This window comes from Peromyscus maniculatus, chromosome 1 (genome assembly GCF_049852395.1).
Source record: "Peromyscus maniculatus bairdii isolate BWxNUB_F1_BW_parent chromosome 1, HU_Pman_BW_mat_3.1, whole genome shotgun sequence".
In the NCBI taxonomy this organism is placed as follows: domain Eukaryota; kingdom Metazoa; phylum Chordata; class Mammalia; order Rodentia; family Cricetidae; genus Peromyscus; species Peromyscus maniculatus.
This window is the reverse complement of record NC_134852.1, coordinates 210664243-210687903: the sequence shown is the minus strand read 5'-3', so window position 1 is coordinate 210687903 and position 23661 is coordinate 210664243.

Below are 23661 nucleotides of genomic sequence, written 5' to 3'. Positions count from 1 at the left end.
ACAAAAACTGCAAAAAAAAAAAAAAAAAAACAGAAAAAACAAAAACAACAACAACAACAACAAAAAACAGAGCCAGATATCAGGGTGAAAGCTGAAAGATCAGAGAAGCAGAACAGCCAGCCACTAGTTCTTAACCTCTACAAAATCCTCAGTCTAAAGAGAGTGAGTTCCTGTTTCCTCACACCTTATATACCTTTCTCTACCCAGACATCACTTCCTGGGATTAAAAGTATGTGTGTTTCCCAGTACTGGGATTAAAGGTGTGTGCCACCACTGCCTGACCTCTATGTCTAATCTAGTGACTGGCTCTGTCCTCTGATCCTCAGGCAAGTTTATTAGGGTACACAATATATCACCACACAAAAACATGCTCTTAAAAGCCTCAAGAGTTGTGGTGACATGACAGTTCCCAGCAGCAGCATAAAGCAAAAAGGCACTGGATAATGCCTTCAAAATTCTGAGGCAAAATTACTTCTAGCCTGAGTTGGACTAAGATAAGGTTGTATGAGTGTGAGGATAAAGGGAGACATTTCAGATGCAGGAGATGGTGAACTGTTTCCGGTTTGCTCTGTCCTGGGAAACTGAGATGTGTTCCATCCAACTCAGGGAGTAAACAAGCCAAGGGCTGGGAGGGGCAGGACAAGGAGGCAACAAGAAGCGAAGGAAATTCCTGGGACAGATGAAGGTGAATCTGAGAATGATAGCGGCTCGGGGAAGGACCAAGCAGTCCAGGTAAGAATGGTCAGAAGATTTTGGGGTTGTGGGGATGCACTTGATAAATGGAATATGTATGTGTTTGAGCAGATTTTCTAGAGAACACGAAAGTTTGATGTTGGAGTAGTAATGAATTAAAAACAAAACAGCAGGAGGAGGGAGATTCTTGTTAACACCAAGAGTAAAGCTTGCAGTATAGGAGCAGGAGGTCAGTCCACAAGACACTAATACACACGGTCAGTCCACATGGTGCAAATACACACAGTCAGTCCACATGGTGCTAATACACGAGGTCAGTCCACATGGTGCAAATACACACAGTCAGTCCACATGGTGCAAATACACACAGTCAGTCCACATGGTGCTAATACACAAGGTCAGTCCACATGGTGCAAATACACACGGTCAGTCCACATGGTGCAAATACACACAGTCAGTCCACATGGTGCAAATACACAAGGTCAGTCCACATGGTGCAAATACACAAGGTCAGTTCACATGGCACTGATACACATGGTCAGTCCACATGGTGCAAATACACATACCATTTAAAAAGCCATTACAACGTAAGCTGTGGACGCTGGTCCAGTTAAGGCAATGACATTGCTGTATCAGGAAGAAGAAAAGACTCATAGGTGGTGGGATGGTGTGTGTATGTAGACTGAATCATCATCTCAGATAAGGATGCATAGGTGGTGGGATTGTGTGTGTGTGTGTGTGTGTGTGTGTGTGTGTGTGTGTGTGTGTGTGTGTGTTGAATCCTCATCACCTCAGTGAGGAAAGATTAGCAATTGCTGAAAAAATGGTTTGGTGCTTAAGAGCACATACTGCTTTTGCAAAGAACCCAGGCTCAGTTTTCAGCACCCACATGGCTGCTGACAAACCTGTAACTCCCACTCCAGAATCTGATGCCTTCTGGACTCTGCTGGTACCTGCATACATGTGTGCACATGCATGCACACGTACAAGTTAAACAATAAAATAAGGGCTGGAGAAAGGCTCAGGTGAGCACTGGTTGCTCTTCCAGAGGGCCAGGTTTGATTCCCAACATCCACATGGTGGCTCACAACTGTCTGTAACTTTTTTTCCAGGAGATCTGAAGCTTCCTTTTGGCCTCCCTGGGCACCAGATCAGCACATGATAAAAATACTTACATGCAGGTAAAAAGACAGTCATACACCTAAAAGTAAATACAGCTTTCAAAAGTACCATAAGCATATAGGAAGGACATAATGACAGCATCCTCACATAGTGTTGAAATGAGGGGCCTCTGTGAGACAGGAAACTGGGGGTTTGGAGGAAGGACTGAGTGAGGCTTTCATAACAAGCCCTGTAAGAAGCTCTGGGCGAAACTGTGCTGGCGTAATGCGAATGTTTGGCAAGGGCAGAAACGAGAGGCAGAAAACCATTTTTAATGCCTCTTACAAAAGTTCAGACAAGATCCTAACCTCATAACCCTGGGAGTTAGTAACTTGTCAGATAGGAGGAGCATGGAGGACTTGAAAACTGAGGTAAGGTCAACCAAAACTTTCAGGTTACAGGAAAATATGATTGAGAAGAAGAAGCAGCCAAACATTGCTAAGTTTCTGGCTTGGATGAGGTTAGCGAAAATGTCATTGAGACGGTGACTGTGGAGACATAGACAGCGAGGGGCTTGGGAGACAGACCAGTTGGTAAAGTGCCTTCCACACAATCTCCAGGACCTGAGTTCAATTTCCAGGAAACAGAAAAAAAGCAGGTACTGGATCAGCTACTTGCCATCATATCACCAGGAAGGGGAGACCGAGGATCCCTGGAGCTTGCTGGCCAAGAGGCCTTGTCCAATCAGTGAGCTCTAAGCCAATGAGAGACCCTGTCTGTGAAAACAAAGTGGGGAGCCCCTGAGGTTGACTCTGGCCTCCATGTACACACGCATGCTAACTCACACCACACATGAGCAATACATATGCACAGAAGAAAAAAAGGAATAAATGAGAGGAAAGGGGGAAGATTCTAGTATGTAGGGTTGATTAGCTGTACAATTGCTTCTCTGTAGAGATGCCTGGTTTGAGGTAATAAATTTGACTGGAGAAATTACAATGTTGTACCCAGAGTCCCCCAAAGACCACCAAGAGACTGAATCTGATGAAAAAGCAGAGTCTTTGTATTGTTACCATTTAACTCAGGACTCTCCATCTGCCTGATGCAGCAGCAGAGCAGGAGAGACCCCAAGTAGCAATGGGGCAGGGTTTTTAAAGCAAGTGGGGGTGGGGGAGCTTGGGGTCTACAGACTACATAGGAACAGACTCAGGATTGGTTTATGCAAGTGGCAATCATATTAGTAACTTTTAAAATTGGCTAGGGTCAGTTGGGGGTTACAGTTACCATTTTTGGGCAGGCCTGGACAAGTGCCAGGCTCTGTCCTTGAGCTGCCATGGAGGCTGGCTGGCCTAGCACATTCACATTGACCCATGCATGCAGCTCTAAGTTGGTGAGGGGTCCCAGGAAGTAAATAATTGACTGAACCTTGAGCAGTCAGAGTACAAGTTCATGCAGAAAGGGAGCTACTGCAAGGGCTATGACTTTTGTTTATGCCCCATCCCCCCAGAAATTGCTTGCTCAAGTCTCAGGAAACTGAAATTGAGGCCTGATCTCTGAGAGAAGACTGAGCAGCCTGTTATGGCATCTGCTTGGTCCTTTCAAGAAGAGAGATGTGGGCTTGGAAAAAAAGATATGAGAATCATCTCTAGAAGGCAGTAATCAAGATAGAAGAATAAAGATAGTTCAGTAAGTAGTATAGCCAAAGAGACAAGTAAACACAAACTTGAGATCCCTGTAGCAAAGGACTGGGAAGTAATTCATTTTTTGAAATGAGCAGTCTGAGACAGGAAAATATATTTTATGGAAGTCTGGAAAGGAGTGCCAAGTTCACTCAGCCAAGGAGTGGCTGGTTCATACTGTAATGGTGACTTTGGTGCTGACTACAGGCCTGGTCTACTGGAGGTAATTCTACAGTTGTAACATGTATAGTTTGTATTTAAACTGTCCCCCAAAGGCTCACATATTTAAGGTACGATCCCCTGCTAGTGCAGCCAGTGATTGGATCATGAGAGCTCTAACTCCTTCAGTGGGTTAATTTCTTGATTGGGTCACTTTATAGTGGCACTATTATGAGGTGGGGCCTAGTTGGACAAAGTAGGTCACTGGTGCTGTGCCCTGGAAAAATAATACTCTGTCTCCAGCCTCCCCAATGTTTCAGGCCACTTCTCTTATGTTCCCTCACTGTTTCTGTGTCCTAGCTGCCTGCTCTGTCGAAGCCTCTCTCCTGTGAGCTTCTGCTTCACCACAGGCACATGGTGATGGCACCAAGTGACCTTAGAGCAAAGCCTCTGCAATGGTGAGTGAAGATAAACCCTTTAAAGTTGTTCACATCACAGCAATGAAAGTGGATAACACATCCAGGAACAAGGAGAACCAGGCGGACCTCAGAAACATGAACTAAAACCCCAAACTCCTACTGTTGGTGTCACGGTCCCTCGCCTACTTGTAAGATCATCTTTTTGTACACTGTGAAGATGTGTCTTGCCACACCAACTCCAGTGTCGTCCATGTGACATGAACAATTATGTCAATAATAGCGGATGGGAGATACGTGTCCCACGGGACTAAGCTCCCTGGAGGTCCCAGGCAGAGTGCCCGCGCTATGCTTCCTTCTCAAATAAGACGTGCTTCATGGATCATGAGCTCCCTGGGCTATGGGTTCTGTATAACTGCTTTCCTGATAATGTTCTAATTAATCTATAAAACACAGCCAAAATTAATGAATGCATGGGTTATGAACTATGGAGAAAAGGAGAAGCTGGACATGGATCTTAATCAGATATAGCAAAATGAGCTATTTCTTAAAGACCCCAAGCCGCTAGATAAAGAAAGAATAAAGGTTCAGGCACTTCTAGGGAATGAACACTCACCCACTAGAAATCCTTTAAGAATCCCAACTAAAATGATTTATGGTAGAAAATGTTATCTCATAGGAGGCGGATGTTGGGTCCCTCTGTTGAGGAAGTTCAGCATAGAAAACTTAAGGACTACAGCAGAACCCCTTCCCCTTACAGGTGTAAAACAAGAGTCCATATTCCAACAGGTAAAAACGTTTTATATTAAACGAGATATATAATGAAAAATAAAAATAAAAATAAAAAACTTAGCCGGGCGGTGGTGGCGCACGCCTTTAATCCCAGCACTTGGGAGGCAGAGGCAGGCGGATCTTTGTGAGTTCGAGGCCAGCCTGGGCTACCAAGTGAGCTCCAGGAAAGGCGCAAAGCTATACAGAGAAACCCTGTCTCAAAAAAAACCAAAAAAAAAAAAAATAAAAAACTTAGAGAGGGTCTACAGCACCCAAATTGGATAAATGGGCCTTGGGAACCAAAAAAGTAAAAATGTATTATAAACTAAAAAACTGCTGGGATAAGATAAGAGACACAACTACAACCACAAAAAGTCTACACAAGTCTAGGGACTGTACTAAGTTTAAAAAACACAGACTGCTCTTTGGGTCCTAAAGTTCTTGTGGGTGAAGGGATATGTCTAGCACGGATTAATAATTGTGTGCTTGCTGTTTTTTAAAGATGATATAATTGAATTATTGTCAAGCTCTTGTTGTTTCTTGTATGACTTAATAGTTTTCTTTTCTGTATATAAACTACTGATTTACAGAAGTAAAATTGCAACAGATTCAAACCACTTCTGAGTGTGTTATCTGTCATTTGCCGAATCCTTGCCTTCCTGACTACCCAAGCTCCGATTCTCCTACGGTTGTGGTACCCCCGATGGGCCAGTCCATGACAGTGTTTCTGCCAAGCCACCTTCTAATTGGTTTAATAAAGAGATGAATAGCCAATAACTAGACAGGAGGAAGTAAGGCTAGACTTCCAGGGAGAGAGAGAGAGAGAGAGAGAGAGAGAGAGAGAGGAATCGAAGAGATGAATCTAGGCACTGGCAAGATGCCAGAGGATACGGAGAGGAAACAGGAGGTGCAAGATGGAAGAGAGGTAAAAAGCCACGACACAAAACATAGATTAATATAATGTATAATTTAAGTTATAGCTAGTGGGACAAGCCTAAGCTATAGGCTGAGCTTTTATAATAATAAGTCTCCGTGTTGTTGTTTTTTTTTTTTTGTTGTTTTGTTTTTTGTGAGCTGGCAGCCCAAAGAAAAACCTGTCTCCCACTTCTGAGGATAGCCTGCAAACTCAGCTCTTGGTAACAGTGTCTAACCTCATCCCCAAGCTCCTTTGTACAGGACTGGGCTTCAAGACAAACTGCCACCATCTTCAGGAGTGAGGTTGGGCCTGCGGGCCAACGGCCATTACAGCTGGGCTTGTTGACTCCTGATGTCCCCTCATGCAAAGAGGGAGCGGAAGGACATGGGACCCTCCTCTGAGAACTCAGCCGCCCCTCTCACAGTGGTATGCAATTCTGCCCTAATTTTCCATGGTCCCAGAGTCTCTGGAGAGGGCTGCAGATATGGGTGAGTAAGGGAAGGGGCTCCCTCTGCACAGCCATGGGGCTCCGGGAGAGGGGGTGACGGTGTCATCGTCCCTGCCGGTGCAGACCTTACAGTGAAACCACTTTAAGGTCACCTGTCGGTCTGTAAATAAGCCTAATAAATTAACTGGTTTCCTTCCCAGAGTGAACTCTGGTGGAATTACACCTTGTTTTGTTGGGATTGTAGGAGGACTAGACATTGTTTGTATCGCTCCAAAGGAAGGAATTTTAGCAACACCTCCTCTTAAACATTTTATCCATGGAAACATCTCTATGTGGGAAAGCCTGCTGTTTCTAAACGGACAATGGAGTTTACACCCACTGGGAATACTCAGCAATGGGATAGAACCTGGTAGATGAATTTGCAGAGTCCTGTCCTTCATGGACGATCCTAGGAGGAATATTTTTCATGAAGTCTCAGTGGGATCATGTACCCAGTGACCATGGGGAACCTCAGTGTCCTCTTTTGCCTTTCTTGCTCCTCCCTTGTTCTCTCCACACACTCCTTTCCTGAGATCCGGAATACGCCACCACAATCGCATCTTTACTTCAAGATCTACTTGTAAGAAACCCACTGTGGCCGGGCGTGGTGGCGCACGCCTTTAATCCCAGCACTTGGGAGGCAGAGGCAGGCGGATCTTTGTGAGTTCGAGGCCAGCCTGGGCTACCAAGTGAGCTCCAGGAAAGGCGCAAAAGCTACACAGAGAAACCCTGTCTCGAAAAAACCAAAAAAAAAAAAAAAAGAAAAAAAAAGAAACCCACTGTGTTGGGAAGTGGGGGTAGAAAGGCCTAGTGAGGAGGCCAAGCGCCACAAACTGAGGGAGGCTGAGGGAGACACTGCTTTGCCACCTCCCCTCCCCCACTCCACCCCAGCACCACCACCTCCCCTCCCCCACTCCACCCCAGTGCCACCACCTCCCCTCCCCCACTACACCCCAGTGCCACCACCTCCCCTCCCCCACTACACCCCAGTGCCACCACCTCCCCTCCCCCATAGCCTACAGTAATGTAGCAGCTCCAGGAAATGAACAGTTCCTGTTAGATCCAGCTGCACAGACCAAAAAAATCCCACATAAAGTGGCTTAAAGCAGTTTCTTTTTTAAGTAAAAGAAACTTGGGGTGGCTGGGAAGGTGCTCAGCAGTTAGGGCAGCTGCTGTTTGCAGGGCCTAGTGCCCACATCAGGTGGTTCACCAGCACCCTCTTCTGGACTCTGCAGGCACTGTATACACATGGTATATAGTCACAGACATGTACACATACACATAAATAAATATGAATACAAATTTTAGTTAAATTTTTTATTAATTCTTAAAAACTATGTGTGGGTATTTTGTTGCATGTAAGTATGTATATCATATGTGTGCCTGGTGCCTAGAGAGCCAGGAGAGGGCATCGGATCTTTTGGAACTGAAGTTACAGATGGTTGTGAGCTGCCATATGGGGTCTGGGAATTGAACTTGGGTCCTCTGCAAGAGCAACCAGTGTTCTTAACCACTGAGTCCTCTCCAGCACAATAAAATAAATTTAAAGCAGTTTCCTGGGTTGAGTTAGAGCCACTATGATGGCTCCAAGATCGCTGCGTGCTCCTAAGAGTTCTAAACCACCATGTGGCACGCCCCAATCAGGTCACTTCCTGGTCCCATAAAGGTTCAAAAGCACTGGTTCACAATATTAGGGCAGGGTCTGGAGGAAGGAAGAGACTTAGGAAGCACTTCCTCACAGCCCCGTACTCCTGCTTACATTCCTCTGATCAGAATTTACTTTTATAGCAACTAAAGATTAGGAAATGTCTGTGTCCCAACAGTCGCTCCCAAATATCCACACAAAGGCTAATTATTCATTATAAATGCTTGGCTGATAGCTTAGGCTTGTCTCCAGCCTGCTCTTACAACTTAAATTACCCATTTTTACTAATCTATGTGCTGCCCTGAGGCTCATTTACCTCATGCATGAATTTCCCATGTTGCTTCTTCTAAGTCTGGCTTGAGACTCCTCAGACCCTACCCTCTCCTCCTCCTCCTCCTCCTCCTCCTCCTCCTCCTTCTCCTTCTTCTTCTTCCCAGAGTTCTCTTAGTCTGGTTCTCCCCCTAACCTTATCCTGCCTGGCTATAGGCCAGCCAGCTTCCTTATTAAACAAAGTGACATATAGTCACACAGTGCAAAGGAATATTCCCCAGTTCAATTCTGGGTAACTAGCAGAAAAATGGTCTTGGAAGGTATAACAGTCAAATTCAGTACAAATTTTCCCCTCAATCCAGTGTAATACAGGAAAGAAAAGTTAAAGAATAGAGAAAACATAAAATAGGCCTTTCTATGATAAAAATTGTGAATGGGTTTAAAAGTCAGAGGATTTTTAAAATATTTAAACAATATATTTCTTTTTCTTTTTTTGAGATTTTTGTTATTCTTTTGTTAGCATACTAAGTAATTGGTTTTACCATGGCACTTTGATACATGCTTTGCTCTTATTCATCTCCATTTCTCACTTCCTCCCTGATCCCCTGTCTCTGCTACCTCCAGATGACGTGGACTCCTTTGCTCTTTCCCCGCCACACCTGCCTTAAGATCTTATCTCCCCTCTCATGTTCCATTTTCTGGCGTCATGACCTACATACACACTTACACAGAGTTACAACTAGAATCTCCACATAAGAAAAAAGATGATTCTCTTTCTGAGTGGCTTATTTCACAGTATAATGATTTCCAGTTGCATCAATTCCCCTCAAATTGTTTCACTTTTCTTTATAGCCTGATGGAACTGCATTGTGTATGTATAACATGCTGGAACTGCATTGTGTATGTGTAACATGCTCTCATGGCCCACTCATCTGTTACCACTGTGACCTGTGCAGCAACAACCCTGGATGTGCACATATATGTGCAGCACTTAGAGTGCTTTGGGTATAAACCCAGGAGTTTGATTTTATTTTTAAAGCTCGGTCTTATAAAAAAATAGCTCGGTTCTATAAAAAAATAGCACTATATTTCCTAAAAGAGAGAGAGATTTAAAAGAGAAGAGATAGGCTCAAATAAATTTAAAAAATCAGAATTTTTAAAAAGCTAGGATAATAATTGTGTCATACAAAATCAGACCAAAGGTGTAAAAACTCATAGGAGATAAAGACAGAACATAGAATTAAACAACGGCATCTCAAGAAGACATGTTGTCTGGGCTCATAACATACTTAATGAGGAGCCACAATGTACATGAGACAGTAAAGACAACATTAACTTATAAATTTAAATCTAGACTGAACAGGAGAGAAACACAAAATATTTTTCTTAAATTTGGTTTACTTAACACAATGATCTCCAGTTTTGTCCGTTTTCTTACAAATGTCATAATTTCACTTTTCTTTACAGTTGACTAAAACCACCACATTACACACCACATTTTCTTTACCTATTCAGGGGCTGGTGGGCCCTGATCTCATAGCTTAATTATCACAAAACCACAGCAGTAGCCAGGACTACGCATGCATCTTTCTGCTATTGCTGATAGCAATGGTGTACCTTTGGGTGCACACCAGGAGTGATATGGTTGGATCATGTGATGCTTCTGTTTCTTATTAGCATTAATTCCTTAACCAAATCACTTACATAATACACACACTTGGAAGCTATATCCACCTGAGAAAGATCAATATCAAGTATTATGTAATACAATCTCATGTTGGAATAAAATGGTATAAAAGAATAAATTTGAGTAAAGGGAAGGAAGATAACTTGGAAAGTTATTATTTACATTTGGGTGTCCAGGATTGTGGGTGTAGTTTGGTGGTAGAGTGTCAAAACACATCCCAAGAATGGAGTTGTGTGAGAATTCTAAGTGCTTCTGAGAAAACTTGAGAAAAAAAAAAAAACCCAAGAGTTTTGTGACCTCGGTTTCCTCAAAACACAGAATTGTTCTTGGAATGTTTCTGTGCCCCTCCCAGGCATAGCAGGTAGGAGTGAATTTACTTCAGCTGTTATTCACGTGCATCTATGAAAAAACATGGTTTTGCCATGTGTGGCTGGTCCTTGTGACTGTACACTCTTCTTAACCCTGGGAGTATGAACTGCCTGATGTTCTGAATACAGTTGGCTATTGCAGGAGACTTTAGTCCGACTCATGTTTAGACCTGCTCTCGCAGGCTCACACTGCCTACTAGAGCAGTAAACAGTAGAACGCTCACATAGCTGAGAAAGGCCATGGGCTCTTGCACCGTGATCCTAATTAGTCTTAACAATAAAAAACCAAAGTCAGATATCGAGGGTGAATGTTGAAAGATCAGAGAAGCAGAGCAGCCACTAGAAACTTCTTACCTCTATGAATCCTCAGACCAAATTGGGGACCGAGATCCTGTCTCCAACTCCCCAGTGCTGGGATTAAAGGCATGCATCACCACCACCCAGCTTTATTTCTCTTTTAGACTGCATCAATCTCATGTAGCCCAGGGTGGCCTTGAACTCCTGATCTTCCTGCTTCCTCCTCCTAAGTGGTGGGATTAAAGGTGTGTGCCACCACTTCCTGGCCTCTATGGTTAAATAGTGGCTAGCTCCACACTCTGATCTCCAGGCAAGTTTTGTCAAAACACAAACAAAATATCATACAACAGGTTCTATATACAGTACTTTAAAAATAAATCAATGAATAAGTGTTGCTGGAGGGCTTCTCTCCAGGTTCCCCAAGCCCCGCAGTCCCACAATCCACTTATAAAATAATCACTCAGAGCCGGGCGGTGGTGGCGCACGCCTTTAATCCCAGCACTTGGGAGGCAGAGGCAGGCGGATCTTTGTGAGTTCGAGGCCAGCCTGGGCTACCAAGTGAGCTCCAGGAAAGGCGCAAAGCTATACAGAGAAACCCTGTCTCAAAAAAAACCAAAAAAAAAAAAAATAAAAAACTTAGAGAGGGTCTACAGCACCCAAATTGGATAAATGGGCCTTGGGAACCAAAAAAGTAAAAATGTATTATAAACTAAAAAACTGCTGGGATAAGATAAGAGACACAACTACAACCACAAAAAGTCTACACAAGTCTAGGGACTGTACTAAGTTTAAAAAACACAGACTGCTCTTTGGGTCCTAAAGTTCTTGTGGGTGAAGGGATATGTCTAGCACGGATTAATAATTGTGTGCTTGCTGTTTTTTAAAGATGATATAATTGAATTATTGTCAAGCTCTTGTTGTTTCTTGTATGACTTAATAGTTTTCTTTTCTGTATATAAACTACTGATTTACAGAAGTAAAATTGCAACAGATTCAAACCACTTCTGAGTGTGTTATCTGTCATTTGCCGAATCCTTGCCTTCCTGACTACCCAAGCTCCGATTCTCCTACGGTTGTGGTACCCCCGATGGGCCAGTCCATGACAGTGTTTCTGCCAAGCCACCTTCTAATTGGTTTAATAAAGAGATGAATAGCCAATAACTAGACAGGAGGAAGTAAGGCTAGACTTCCAGGGAGAGAGAGAGAGAGAGAGAGAGAGAGAGAGGAATCGAAGAGATGAATCTAGGCACTGGCAAGATGCCAGAGGATACGGAGAGGAAACAGGAGGTGCAAGATGGAAGAGAGGTAAAAAGCCACGACACAAAACATAGATTAATATAATGTATAATTTAAGTTATAGCTAGTGGGACAAGCCTAAGCTATAGGCTGAGCTTTTATAATAATAAGTCTCCGTGTTGTTGTTTTTTTTTTTTTGTTGTTTTGTTTTTTGTGAGCTGGCAGCCCAAAGAAAAACCTGTCTCCCACTTCTGAGGATAGCCTGCAAACTCAGCTCTTGGTAACAGTGTCTAACCTCATCCCCAAGCTCCTTTGTACAGGACTGGGCTTCAAGACAAACTGCCACCATCTTCAGGAGTGAGGTTGGGCCTGCGGGCCAACGGCCATTACAGCTGGGCTTGTTGACTCCTGATGTCCCCTCATGCAAAGAGGGAGCGGAAGGACATGGGACCCTCCTCTGAGAACTCAGCCGCCCCTCTCACAGTGGTATGCAATTCTGCCCTAATTTTCCATGGTCCCAGAGTCTCTGGAGAGGGCTGCAGATATGGGTGAGTAAGGGAAGGGGCTCCCTCTGCACAGCCATGGGGCTCCGGGAGAGGGGGTGACGGTGTCATCGTCCCTGCCGGTGCAGACCTTACAGTGAAACCACTTTAAGGTCACCTGTCGGTCTGTAAATAAGCCTAATAAATTAACTGGTTTCCTTCCCAGAGTGAACTCTGGTGGAATTACACCTTGTTTTGTTGGGATTGTAGGAGGACTAGACATTGTTTGTATCGCTCCAAAGGAAGGAATTTTAGCAACACCTCCTCTTAAACATTTTATCCATGGAAACATCTCTATGTGGGAAAGCCTGCTGTTTCTAAACGGACAATGGAGTTTACACCCACTGGGAATACTCAGCAATGGGATAGAACCTGGTAGATGAATTTGCAGAGTCCTGTCCTTCATGGACGATCCTAGGAGGAATATTTTTCATGAAGTCTCAGTGGGATCATGTACCCAGTGACCATGGGGAACCTCAGTGTCCTCTTTTGCCTTTCTTGCTCCTCCCTTGTTCTCTCCACACACTCCTTTCCTGAGATCCGGAATACGCCACCACAATCGCATCTTTACTTCAAGATCTACTTGTAAGAAACCCACTGTGGCCGGGCGTGGTGGCGCACGCCTTTAATCCCAGCACTTGGGAGGCAGAGGCAGGCGGATCTTTGTGAGTTCGAGGCCAGCCTGGGCTACCAAGTGAGCTCCAGGAAAGGCGCAAAAGCTACACAGAGAAACCCTGTCTCGAAAAAACCAAAAAAAAAAAAAAAAGAAAAAAAAAGAAACCCACTGTGTTGGGAAGTGGGGGTAGAAAGGCCTAGTGAGGAGGCCAAGCGCCACAAACTGAGGGAGGCTGAGGGAGACACTGCTTTGCCACCTCCCCTCCCCCACTCCACCCCAGCACCACCACCTCCCCTCCCCCACTCCACCCCAGTGCCACCACCTCCCCTCCCCCACTACACCCCAGTGCCACCACCTCCCCTCCCCCACTACACCCCAGTGCCACCACCTCCCCTCCCCCATAGCCTACAGTAATGTAGCAGCTCCAGGAAATGAACAGTTCCTGTTAGATCCAGCTGCACAGACCAAAAAAATCCCACATAAAGTGGCTTAAAGCAGTTTCTTTTTTAAGTAAAAGAAACTTGGGGTGGCTGGGAAGGTGCTCAGCAGTTAGGGCAGCTGCTGTTTGCAGGGCCTAGTGCCCACATCAGGTGGTTCACCAGCACCCTCTTCTGGACTCTGCAGGCACTGTATACACATGGTATATAGTCACAGACATGTACACATACACATAAATAAATATGAATACAAATTTTAGTTAAATTTTTTATTAATTCTTAAAAACTATGTGTGGGTATTTTGTTGCATGTAAGTATGTATATCATATGTGTGCCTGGTGCCTAGAGAGCCAGGAGAGGGCATCGGATCTTTTGGAACTGAAGTTACAGATGGTTGTGAGCTGCCATATGGGGTCTGGGAATTGAACTTGGGTCCTCTGCAAGAGCAACCAGTGTTCTTAACCACTGAGTCCTCTCCAGCACAATAAAATAAATTTAAAGCAGTTTCCTGGGTTGAGTTAGAGCCACTATGATGGCTCCAAGATCGCTGCGTGCTCCTAAGAGTTCTAAACCACCATGTGGCACGCCCCAATCAGGTCACTTCCTGGTCCCATAAAGGTTCAAAAGCACTGGTTCACAATATTAGGGCAGGGTCTGGAGGAAGGAAGAGACTTAGGAAGCACTTCCTCACAGCCCCGTACTCCTGCTTACATTCCTCTGATCAGAATTTACTTTTATAGCAACTAAAGATTAGGAAATGTCTGTGTCCCAACAGTCGCTCCCAAATATCCACACAAAGGCTAATTATTCATTATAAATGCTTGGCTGATAGCTTAGGCTTGTCTCCAGCCTGCTCTTACAACTTAAATTACCCATTTTTACTAATCTATGTGCTGCCCTGAGGCTCATTTACCTCATGCATGAATTTCCCATGTTGCTTCTTCTAAGTCTGGCTTGAGACTCCTCAGACCCTACCCTCTCCTCCTCCTCCTCCTCCTCCTCCTCCTCCTCCTTCTCCTTCTTCTTCTTCCCAGAGTTCTCTTAGTCTGGTTCTCCCCCTAACCTTATCCTGCCTGGCTATAGGCCAGCCAGCTTCCTTATTAAACAAAGTGACATATAGTCACACAGTGCAAAGGAATATTCCCCAGTTCAATTCTGGGTAACTAGCAGAAAAATGATCTTGGAAGGTATAACAGTCAAATTCAGTACAAATTTTCCCCTCAATCCAGTGTAATACAGGAAAGAAAAGTTAAAGAATAGAGAAAACATAAAATAGGCCTTTCTATGATAAAAATTGTGAATGGGTTTAAAAGTCAGAGGATTTTTAAAATATTTAAACAATATATTTCTTTTTCTTTTTTTGAGATTTTTGTTATTCTTTTGTTAGCATACTAAGTAATTGGTTTTACCATGGCACTTTGATACATGCTTTGCTCTTATTCATCTCCATTTCTCACTTCCTCCCTGATCCCCTGTCTCTGCTACCTCCAGATGACGTGGACTCCTTTGCTCTTTCCCCGCCACACCTGCCTTAAGATCTTATCTCCCCTCTCATGTTCCATTTTCTGGCGTCATGACCTACATACACACTTACACAGAGTTACAACTAGAATCTCCACATAAGAAAAAAGATGATTCTCTTTCTGAGTGGCTTATTTCACAGTATAATGATTTCCAGTTGCATCAATTCCCCTCAAATTGTTTCACTTTTCTTTATAGCCTGATGGAACTGCATTGTGTATGTATAACATGCTGGAACTGCATTGTGTATGTGTAACATGCTCTCATGGCCCACTCATCTGTTACCACTGTGACCTGTGCAGCAACAACCCTGGATGTGCACATATATGTGCAGCACTTAGAGTGCTTTGGGTATAAACCCAGGAGTTTGATTTTATTTTTAAAGCTCGGTCTTATAAAAAAATAGCTCGGTTCTATAAAAAAATAGCACTATATTTCCTAAAAGAGAGAGAGATTTAAAAGAGAAGAGATAGGCTCAAATAAATTTAAAAAATCAGAATTTTTAAAAAGCTAGGATAATAATTGTGTCATACAAAATCAGACCAAAGGTGTAAAAACTCATAGGAGATAAAGACAGAACATAGAATTAAACAACGGCATCTCAAGAAGACATGTTGTCTGGGCTCATAACATACTTAATGAGGAGCCACAATGTACATGAGACAGTAAAGACAACATTAACTTATAAATTTAAATCTAGACTGAACAGGAGAGAAACACAAAATATTTTTCTTAAATTTGGTTTACTTAACACAATGATCTCCAGTTTTGTCCGTTTTCTTACAAATGTCATAATTTCACTTTTCTTTACAGTTGACTAAAACCACCACATTACACACCACATTTTCTTTACCTATTCAGGGGCTGGTGGGCCCTGATCTCATAGCTTAATTATCACAAAACCACAGCAGTAGCCAGGACTACGCATGCATCTTTCTGCTATTGCTGATAGCAATGGTGTACCTTTGGGTGCACACCAGGAGTGATATGGTTGGATCATGTGATGCTTCTGTTTCTTATTAGCATTAATTCCTTAACCAAATCACTTACATAATACACACACTTGGAAGCTATATCCACCTGAGAAAGATCAATATCAAGTATTATGTAATACAATCTCATGTTGGAATAAAATGGTATAAAAGAATAAATTTGAGTAAAGGGAAGGAAGATAACTTGGAAAGTTATTATTTACATTTGGGTGTCCAGGATTGTGGGTGTAGTTTGGTGGTAGAGTGTCAAAACACATCCCAAGAATGGAGTTGTGTGAGAATTCTAAGTGCTTCTGAGAAAACTTGAGAAAAAAAAAAAAACCCAAGAGTTTTGTGACCTCGGTTTCCTCAAAACACAGAATTGTTCTTGGAATGTTTCTGTGCCCCTCCCAGGCATAGCAGGTAGGAGTGAATTTACTTCAGCTGTTATTCACGTGCATCTATGAAAAAACATGGTTTTGCCATGTGTGGCTGGTCCTTGTGACTGTACACTCTTCTTAACCCTGGGAGTATGAACTGCCTGATGTTCTGAATACAGTTGGCTATTGCAGGAGACTTTAGTCCGACTCATGTTTAGACCTGCTCTCGCAGGCTCACACTGCCTACTAGAGCAGTAAACAGTAGAACGCTCACATAGCTGAGAAAGGCCATGGGCTCTTGCACCGTGATCCTAATTAGTCTTAACAATAAAAAACCAAAGTCAGATATCGAGGGTGAATGTTGAAAGATCAGAGAAGCAGAGCAGCCACTAGAAACTTCTTACCTCTATGAATCCTCAGACCAAATTGGGGACCGAGATCCTGTCTCCAACTCCCCAGTGCTGGGATTAAAGGCATGCATCACCACCACCCAGCTTTATTTCTCTTTTAGACTGCATCAATCTCATGTAGCCCAGGGTGGCCTTGAACTCCTGATCTTCCTGCTTCCTCCTCCTAAGTGGTGGGATTAAAGGTGTGTGCCACCACTTCCTGGCCTCTATGGTTAAATAGTGGCTAGCTCCACACTCTGATCTCCAGGCAAGTTTTGTCAAAACACAAACAAAATATCATACAACAGGTTCTATATACAGTACTTTAAAAATAAATCAATGAATAAGTGTTGCTGGAGGGCTTCTCTCCAGGTTCCCCAAGCCCCGCAGTCCCACAATCCACTTATAAAATAATCACTCAGAGCCGGGCGGTGGTGGCGCACGCCTTTAATCCCAGCACTCGGGAGGCAGAGGCAGGCGGATCCCTGTGAGTTCGAGGCCAACCTGGGCTACCAAGTGAGTTCCAGGAAAGGCGCAAAGCTACACAGAGAAACCCTGTCTTGAAAAACCAAAAAAAAAAAAAAAAATCACTCAGACGCTTATATCACTTATAAACTGTATGGCCGTGGCAGGCTTCTTGCTAACTGTTCTTTTATCTTAAATTAACCCATTTTTATAAATCTATACCTTGCCACGTGGCTGGTGGCTTACCAGAGTCTTTATATGCTGCTTGTCCTGGTGGTGGCTGCAGTGTCTCCCTCCTCAGCCTTCTGCTTCCCAGAATTCTCCTCTCTCCTTGTCCCACCTACTTCCTGCCTGGCAACCTACTTCCTGCCTGGTCACTGGCCATCAGTGTTTTATTTATATAGAGCAATATCCACAGCACTTCCCCTTTTTTTCTTTTTTTAAAAAGGAAGGTTTTAACTTTAACATGGTAAAATTACATATAACAAAACAATTACCGAGCAAGAATTATAGTTACAATATTAAAGAAGATGTCCTATCTATCTTATATTTGTGAGTTTAAGGTTTTATATCTAACTTATCTTTTATCATAACTGAGGAAATTACAACTATCTAGTTTTCAACCACATCAAAGACCTGAGAAGGAACATAATGGTACCTGAGAAATGGTAGATGGATGCAAGCAACTTTCGGGAATCTTGCAAGAGTAGACCAAGACAGCTGGCAGCCTGGACAGTCACCTAACGTTTCTCAGCATTATTAGTGCATTCAAATTGGCTACAGGCCTAGAGTATCTGACAGACCATTTTCAGAAGCAGGAATTCTGAGAGACCATCTTAACCTGTCTTGGCAGAGTACAGTGGTTGCTTTCCTTGTGTCCCGCTTGTCCAGAAAGGACAGCATTGCATTTGTACTGTCAGCCGTCAAGGCAAGGACAGTTCTTTGCCCAGTAGGCCATTTTGTGCCAAAAAGACAAACTTCCAAATGGAAATGTCTTAGAAGCCCAACATTCTCTCGGGATCAATTGGTGCAGCCAGGAGCAATTGTGTCTCATGTCAAAAGAATTTTAAGTTATTTAAATGCCATATTCTCTAGGTCTATGAAGTGTTTGAAGATTACCTATCTATCTGAAATATATCTATGTATACCTAGAAGACTTAACTAACATGGCTACAAATATGATTATCATAGATGACTAATTATTAATCTATTTTTAATTATCCATTACAATTTTAAATGAGTTAAACATAATACCTCAAACAAGAATAGAAATATATATATATATATAGATATTATAACAAAATTAACTTCAAGTTTGTATCAATAAACTAAACTAAAATCTATACCAATGTAAAACATTTTAAACAAGTTGTTCTTTAAAAGTAGGTTCATTAATCTACCCTTTTATCTTATCATCTCTATATCCTCCTATATATCTATATCATATCCCCTTTTCTTTTTTAGAAAGAGATCACATTTATAATCAACCTGTTTTAAATAAAAATATTGGTTTTTCTCTGTCCCACACCAGAGGGCTCTTCTGATTTGGGACACAAGAATCTTTTAACCATTTTTTTTAAAAGCAGTATGTCTGGGTTTAGAGGGGGAGTGAGCCAATTCCACCTCTAAAGCCAGCTTGGTATATTTGGGAATTTGGGTGTAGCATCTCTTACTACTTCCTGCTGGAGGGGGGCGCTGTATCTTATGGGGACACAAAGAAAATTTTAGGCCTATGGGGTAGTCCTTGAGGCTGTATTGTGTGAACCAGTTGCCTTGAAACCGCTCTGGATGTTGGATCATCTGGGCCATGGTGTCATCGGAGACCTTTCAGGGGGTCTTGGCTGGTGAAACCTGATGTATCTTAATCTGGAACAAATCCACAGCCTCTGGCTTTTTGTGGAAACAAAAGCAGAACCTCTTTTCCAAAGCAACATATCCTTATATCCAAATTTTGAAGTCAAGGTACCTTTAAAATTTACATTTTGGCATAAGTGAACAGCTTTTACAATTAAATGTTTTTCTTTAGTTACGAATATCAAAGACAACATAATCCAAATTTTATGTGTGAGAGCCATCTTTACGTGGCTTATTACCTTCACTGTTTTTTTTAAACACTTTATTTTTAGATACTATTTGTTTATATAACAGTATATATTTTTTCTTTTAAGCCTATGTACATTTTTACATGTATTATAAACTATTTCATCTGAATCAGTCTTATTGCAAACTTATTGCTTTAAACTGTAGCCTTTTAAGCCTGAAACAGCGCTGTGGCTGCTGGCTCCGCCCACTTCAGCTTCCCAACATGGCAGTGGTACGTTTTCCGCCAGCTCTGGGAGTCATCAAGTCTCAGAAATAGTGGGTCTATGCTTCTTATCAAAGGAGGGTGTAGCCCAGAAACCTCTTTTTTTTTTTTTTAAATACTAGTAAAGAGTAAATCTACCACACAGCTTAATGTGCCGCTGGCAGACGCCTCATTCCCGCCATACTGCTGGTCAAACGCACACGCCAGGAACCCGCCAGTGTTCAAACCTGCGTTTTGCGGCATCTAGCTGCCCGTATGAGACAAGAAGCAGGAACCTGGTTTTGGCTCTGTTTAGAATTGGTTATTAAATATTCTCAGGTTTAAGGTGGAAACTTGAGCCGTTGGGCGCCATTTGTTGCTGGAGAGCTTCTCTCCAGGTTCCCCAAGCTTCGCAGTCCCACAATCCACGTATAAAATAATCACTCAGACGCTTATATCACTTATAAACTGTATGGCCGTGGCAGGCTTCTTGCTAACTGTTCTTTTATCTTAAATTAACCCATTTTTATAAATCTATACCTTGCCACGTGGCTAGTGGCTTACCAGAGTCTTTATATGCTGCTTGTCCTGGCGGTGGCTGCAGTGTCTCCCCCCTCAGCCTTCTGCTTCCCAGAATTCTCCTCTCTCCTTGTCCCACCTACTTCCTGCCTGGCAACCTACTTCCTGCCTGGTCACTGGCCATCAGTGTTTTATTTATATAGAGCAATATCCACAGCAAATAAGTTAGTAGATAAGGCAGGCAGATGAGGTGTCATGTGAATAAATCAAGGGAAGAGGAGCACCTCTGGGGAGAGCATTGGAAGGGCAGATGTCTGGTGATGGGAAACATGACTGAGGACGGCCAGTGTGGATGTGGCAGGAAGCCATCAGGAAGTGTACAATGCCTGAGGCAGCCGGAAGTCAGAGCACACAGAACAGTAGTACTGAGCCCAATCAGCTCCCCCTTTATGTCACGTGGAAAGGTTAGTAGAAATATAACACATGCATCCTGACAGCTTAGAAAATGTCCCATGCTGGGGAACACCTGGAGGAAGATTTACTGTATATTTGTGGCGTTATTGTTGGTCTCTCCTCAGGAGAACATGGTCATCCTGTCAAATGAGACCCCGTACTTGTGACTTGCCCAGTCTCAGATACTTACTAAGAGGTTTGCCTGCATGTCCTGTTGATCCAGCCTGATCCAGCTCTATAGCTCCCATAGTTTTAGTAGTCTATCCATCCATTCCATTCCAGTCCCATGCGCATCCTGATCAATAATTTGCAGGTCAAGACACTCTGGTTATTTGAAGTAATTTCTGCTGCCATTACAACACATCCCTTAGCTTGACTCTCGGGGTTCGGAGCTGCTATCTGGCGGCACCGCCTCAGGATCATGCTGTGCACTGAACTCAGTCACCTCTCCAGCAGCAGCACGCACTGTCTCCCCACCACCGCAGAGCCTTTCCAGGCTGCTGGCATTGTCTCCCTGAGAGTATCTTGTCGTGTCTCGTGCATAGATGCCGCCCTAAGCTCCATGAAAGATCTAGTGGGGGTGGGGATGCAAGTTGCAAATTATAAATGAGTTTCACATTCTTTCATGTCTATGCCAAGAGTGTTCTAACATGTCAGTTTTATGGAATGCTGAACCCTGAGTTCAATCAGCCAACCAAGGAAAATGCCAGAGCCTCTGCGGCTACTCTAGCACTCACACACCAAATCTAGAATGGCTCTTAAATGCATCCGTACGAGTACATTTGGGCCAATCTAATTCTGACTTATCTCTTCCCTGGAGTAGCACTCTTCAAATTCATTGACAACATGTTCCTCGGGTGTCTGTTTTTTTTTTTTTTTTAAATCTCCATATACACTAGAAAAATAGGAAATTCTTTCAAAATATAAGCCATATGCTCCCTGGGCTAGACTTAGCATCCATCCCCTCGGCGCATACTGAGATCTGACTCCAGTTTTGAGTCTGGAGTCATCCCTGGGGTCAGGAGGGACTGAAGAAGACAGGCATCTTCCTCAAGGAGGCCTGACCTTATCAGGAGGCCTTGGAGCCACAAGCAAGCCAAGTTTAGGAGAGCAGATGGGGAGCTGATTGGGTGCAATTATGTGCGTTTTAACACATACATGGAGACTTGATTACAATAAAAGACGTGATGAAGTCGTCAGGTTTTTATAGCTACGTGCAGAGTTAGCATGAAAGGGGCAGCTATAAATGTGTTCAGACACAATCGGGCATGTGGAAGGTGGTGTGGCCATGGGACTCAAATATATTCAGATGTGGGGTAGTCCTGGGGATACAAATTATAAAAGTGGCCATGCCAAGAATAAAGGGATTTGCCACAGTGGTGAGAAACTTTTTGATAATATTAAAACAAAATAATGTATTATTTTTCTTACAGAACAGTGCAGTCTTGAAAATGAATTGCACACTAAATAGTCGAGCAAGGGTAAATACCTTTATCCTTATGAATATCCATGCAGAAATTGGAAAGTTACGTAGGAAAGAGGTGATTAGCACTTTGTGGGTGTATACTATATATTAAAAAAATAACCCTCCACAAGACCCCAAGGAAACCGCTAGGATGGTAATGTCATCATGAAGACTAACCAACCAGAGGGCCTTTGGCATGAGGATTTTGAAATTCATCATGAGTGAAATTGGAAGCCAGGTGGACTTTTGTTTTTACTGGGTTTGTTTGCTTGTTTGTTTTTATAGGGTCTCAATATGTAGCACAGGCTGGCCTTGAATTCATGATTCTGCTGCCTTAGCCTGCTTGATGCTGAGACAGCCGGTATGTGCCACTGGACAGAGCTTACCCTGGTGGCCTCTGTGTGGAGAACAGACTGTGGGGAGGCACGAACGGCAAGAAAGCCCAGAGTAGAGGCTCCAGGACTCCAGAGAGGCTGGACTATTGCAGTTACTTTACTGAGGGAACTCAACGAATGGGAAAGTTTGTTTTGCTTCTTAGTTTTTAGGGTTAAGTCCAAGGTTGTTTGAGCAGAATATGGTGGTGGTTCTTTACCTCACAGTGAGCAAAAAACAGAGAAGCGACATTCAGGAAAGAGGCAGGGAGAAGTAGAGCCTCCAAGGACAAGACCCAGCAAGAGCTACTTTCCTCCACCTCCCAACAATGCCATCCTCTTATGAGTCCTCCAAGGGGTTAATCCACCCATCAGGTTGGAGTTCTCAGGGTCCACTTGCCTCATGAAGTATCATCACAGACACCCCCGAAAGTGTACTTAAGTAATTTCCTGATGTTTCTGAATCAAATAGGTTTAGAGAAACCACGACAGAGGGGACTGTGGCTGGAGTGAAGGCTGAGGTCTTACACAGTCAGGTTCTGGGTGTGTTTGTCGGGCAGCACAGTGGGATTTGCTGAGAACTGATCTCGAATGAGGAAGAGAGCAAGGACCATGCTATGGTTCTAGCCGCCACAGCCCCGAGAGGTGGTGCTGTTGACAAGCATGGGAAGTGTGGGCGGGCGGTTTTTAGAGGTGGGAACCAGCAGTGGTCTTGCTATCAGGCTGGAAGTTGCCTGCAGGTACTCTGGTGGGGTGCTGAAGAGGTGGAGACCCAGGCTGGGGCAGGTGGGCAGATCAGGGCTGGAATTACACCAGAGCGTCACAGAGCTGAAGTGGAATTTTAAATGAGAACGGCTGCAGGAAGGAGGAGAGGCTGAAAGGGCTCATGTGGAGGATTCTAAGCTTCAGAGGCAGGAGAGTGATGTCATCTGTTCTGTATTTTCTGACCATAAAGCAACAACAGCAGTTGTTGGTGTCACAGGGTGAACCGAGGGCCTAGTGCTTGCTTGGCAAGTGCTCTACTGTAGCACGAATCTTAATTGGTCTTATAATAAAAACCCAGAGTCAGATATAGGGGTAAATGCTGAAAGATCAGAGAGACAAAAGAGCAAACCACAGCCACCATCTCTTACCTCGCCAACTCCTCAGCCTGAAAGAGACTGAGCCCCTGTCTCCTCCAGCCTTATATTCCTCTCTCCGCCCAGCCATATCACTTCCTGTCTCCATCTCCCTAGAGCTGGAATTAAAGGGGTGAGATCAAAGGTGTGAGCCACCGCTGCCTGCCTGTTTCTCTTTTAGACTGGATCAATCTTGTGTAGTCCAGGGTAGCCTTGAACTCACAGAGATCCATCTGCCTCTGCCTCCCCAGTGCTGGGATTAAAGGTGTGCGCCACCACCGCCTGGCCTCTATTGCCTTAGCTCCACACTCTGATCTTCAGACAAGCTTTATTTGTTAGATCACAAACAAAATATCACCACACTCCACCATGGAGCTCTGCTAGTAACTCCATGCTAGTAACATT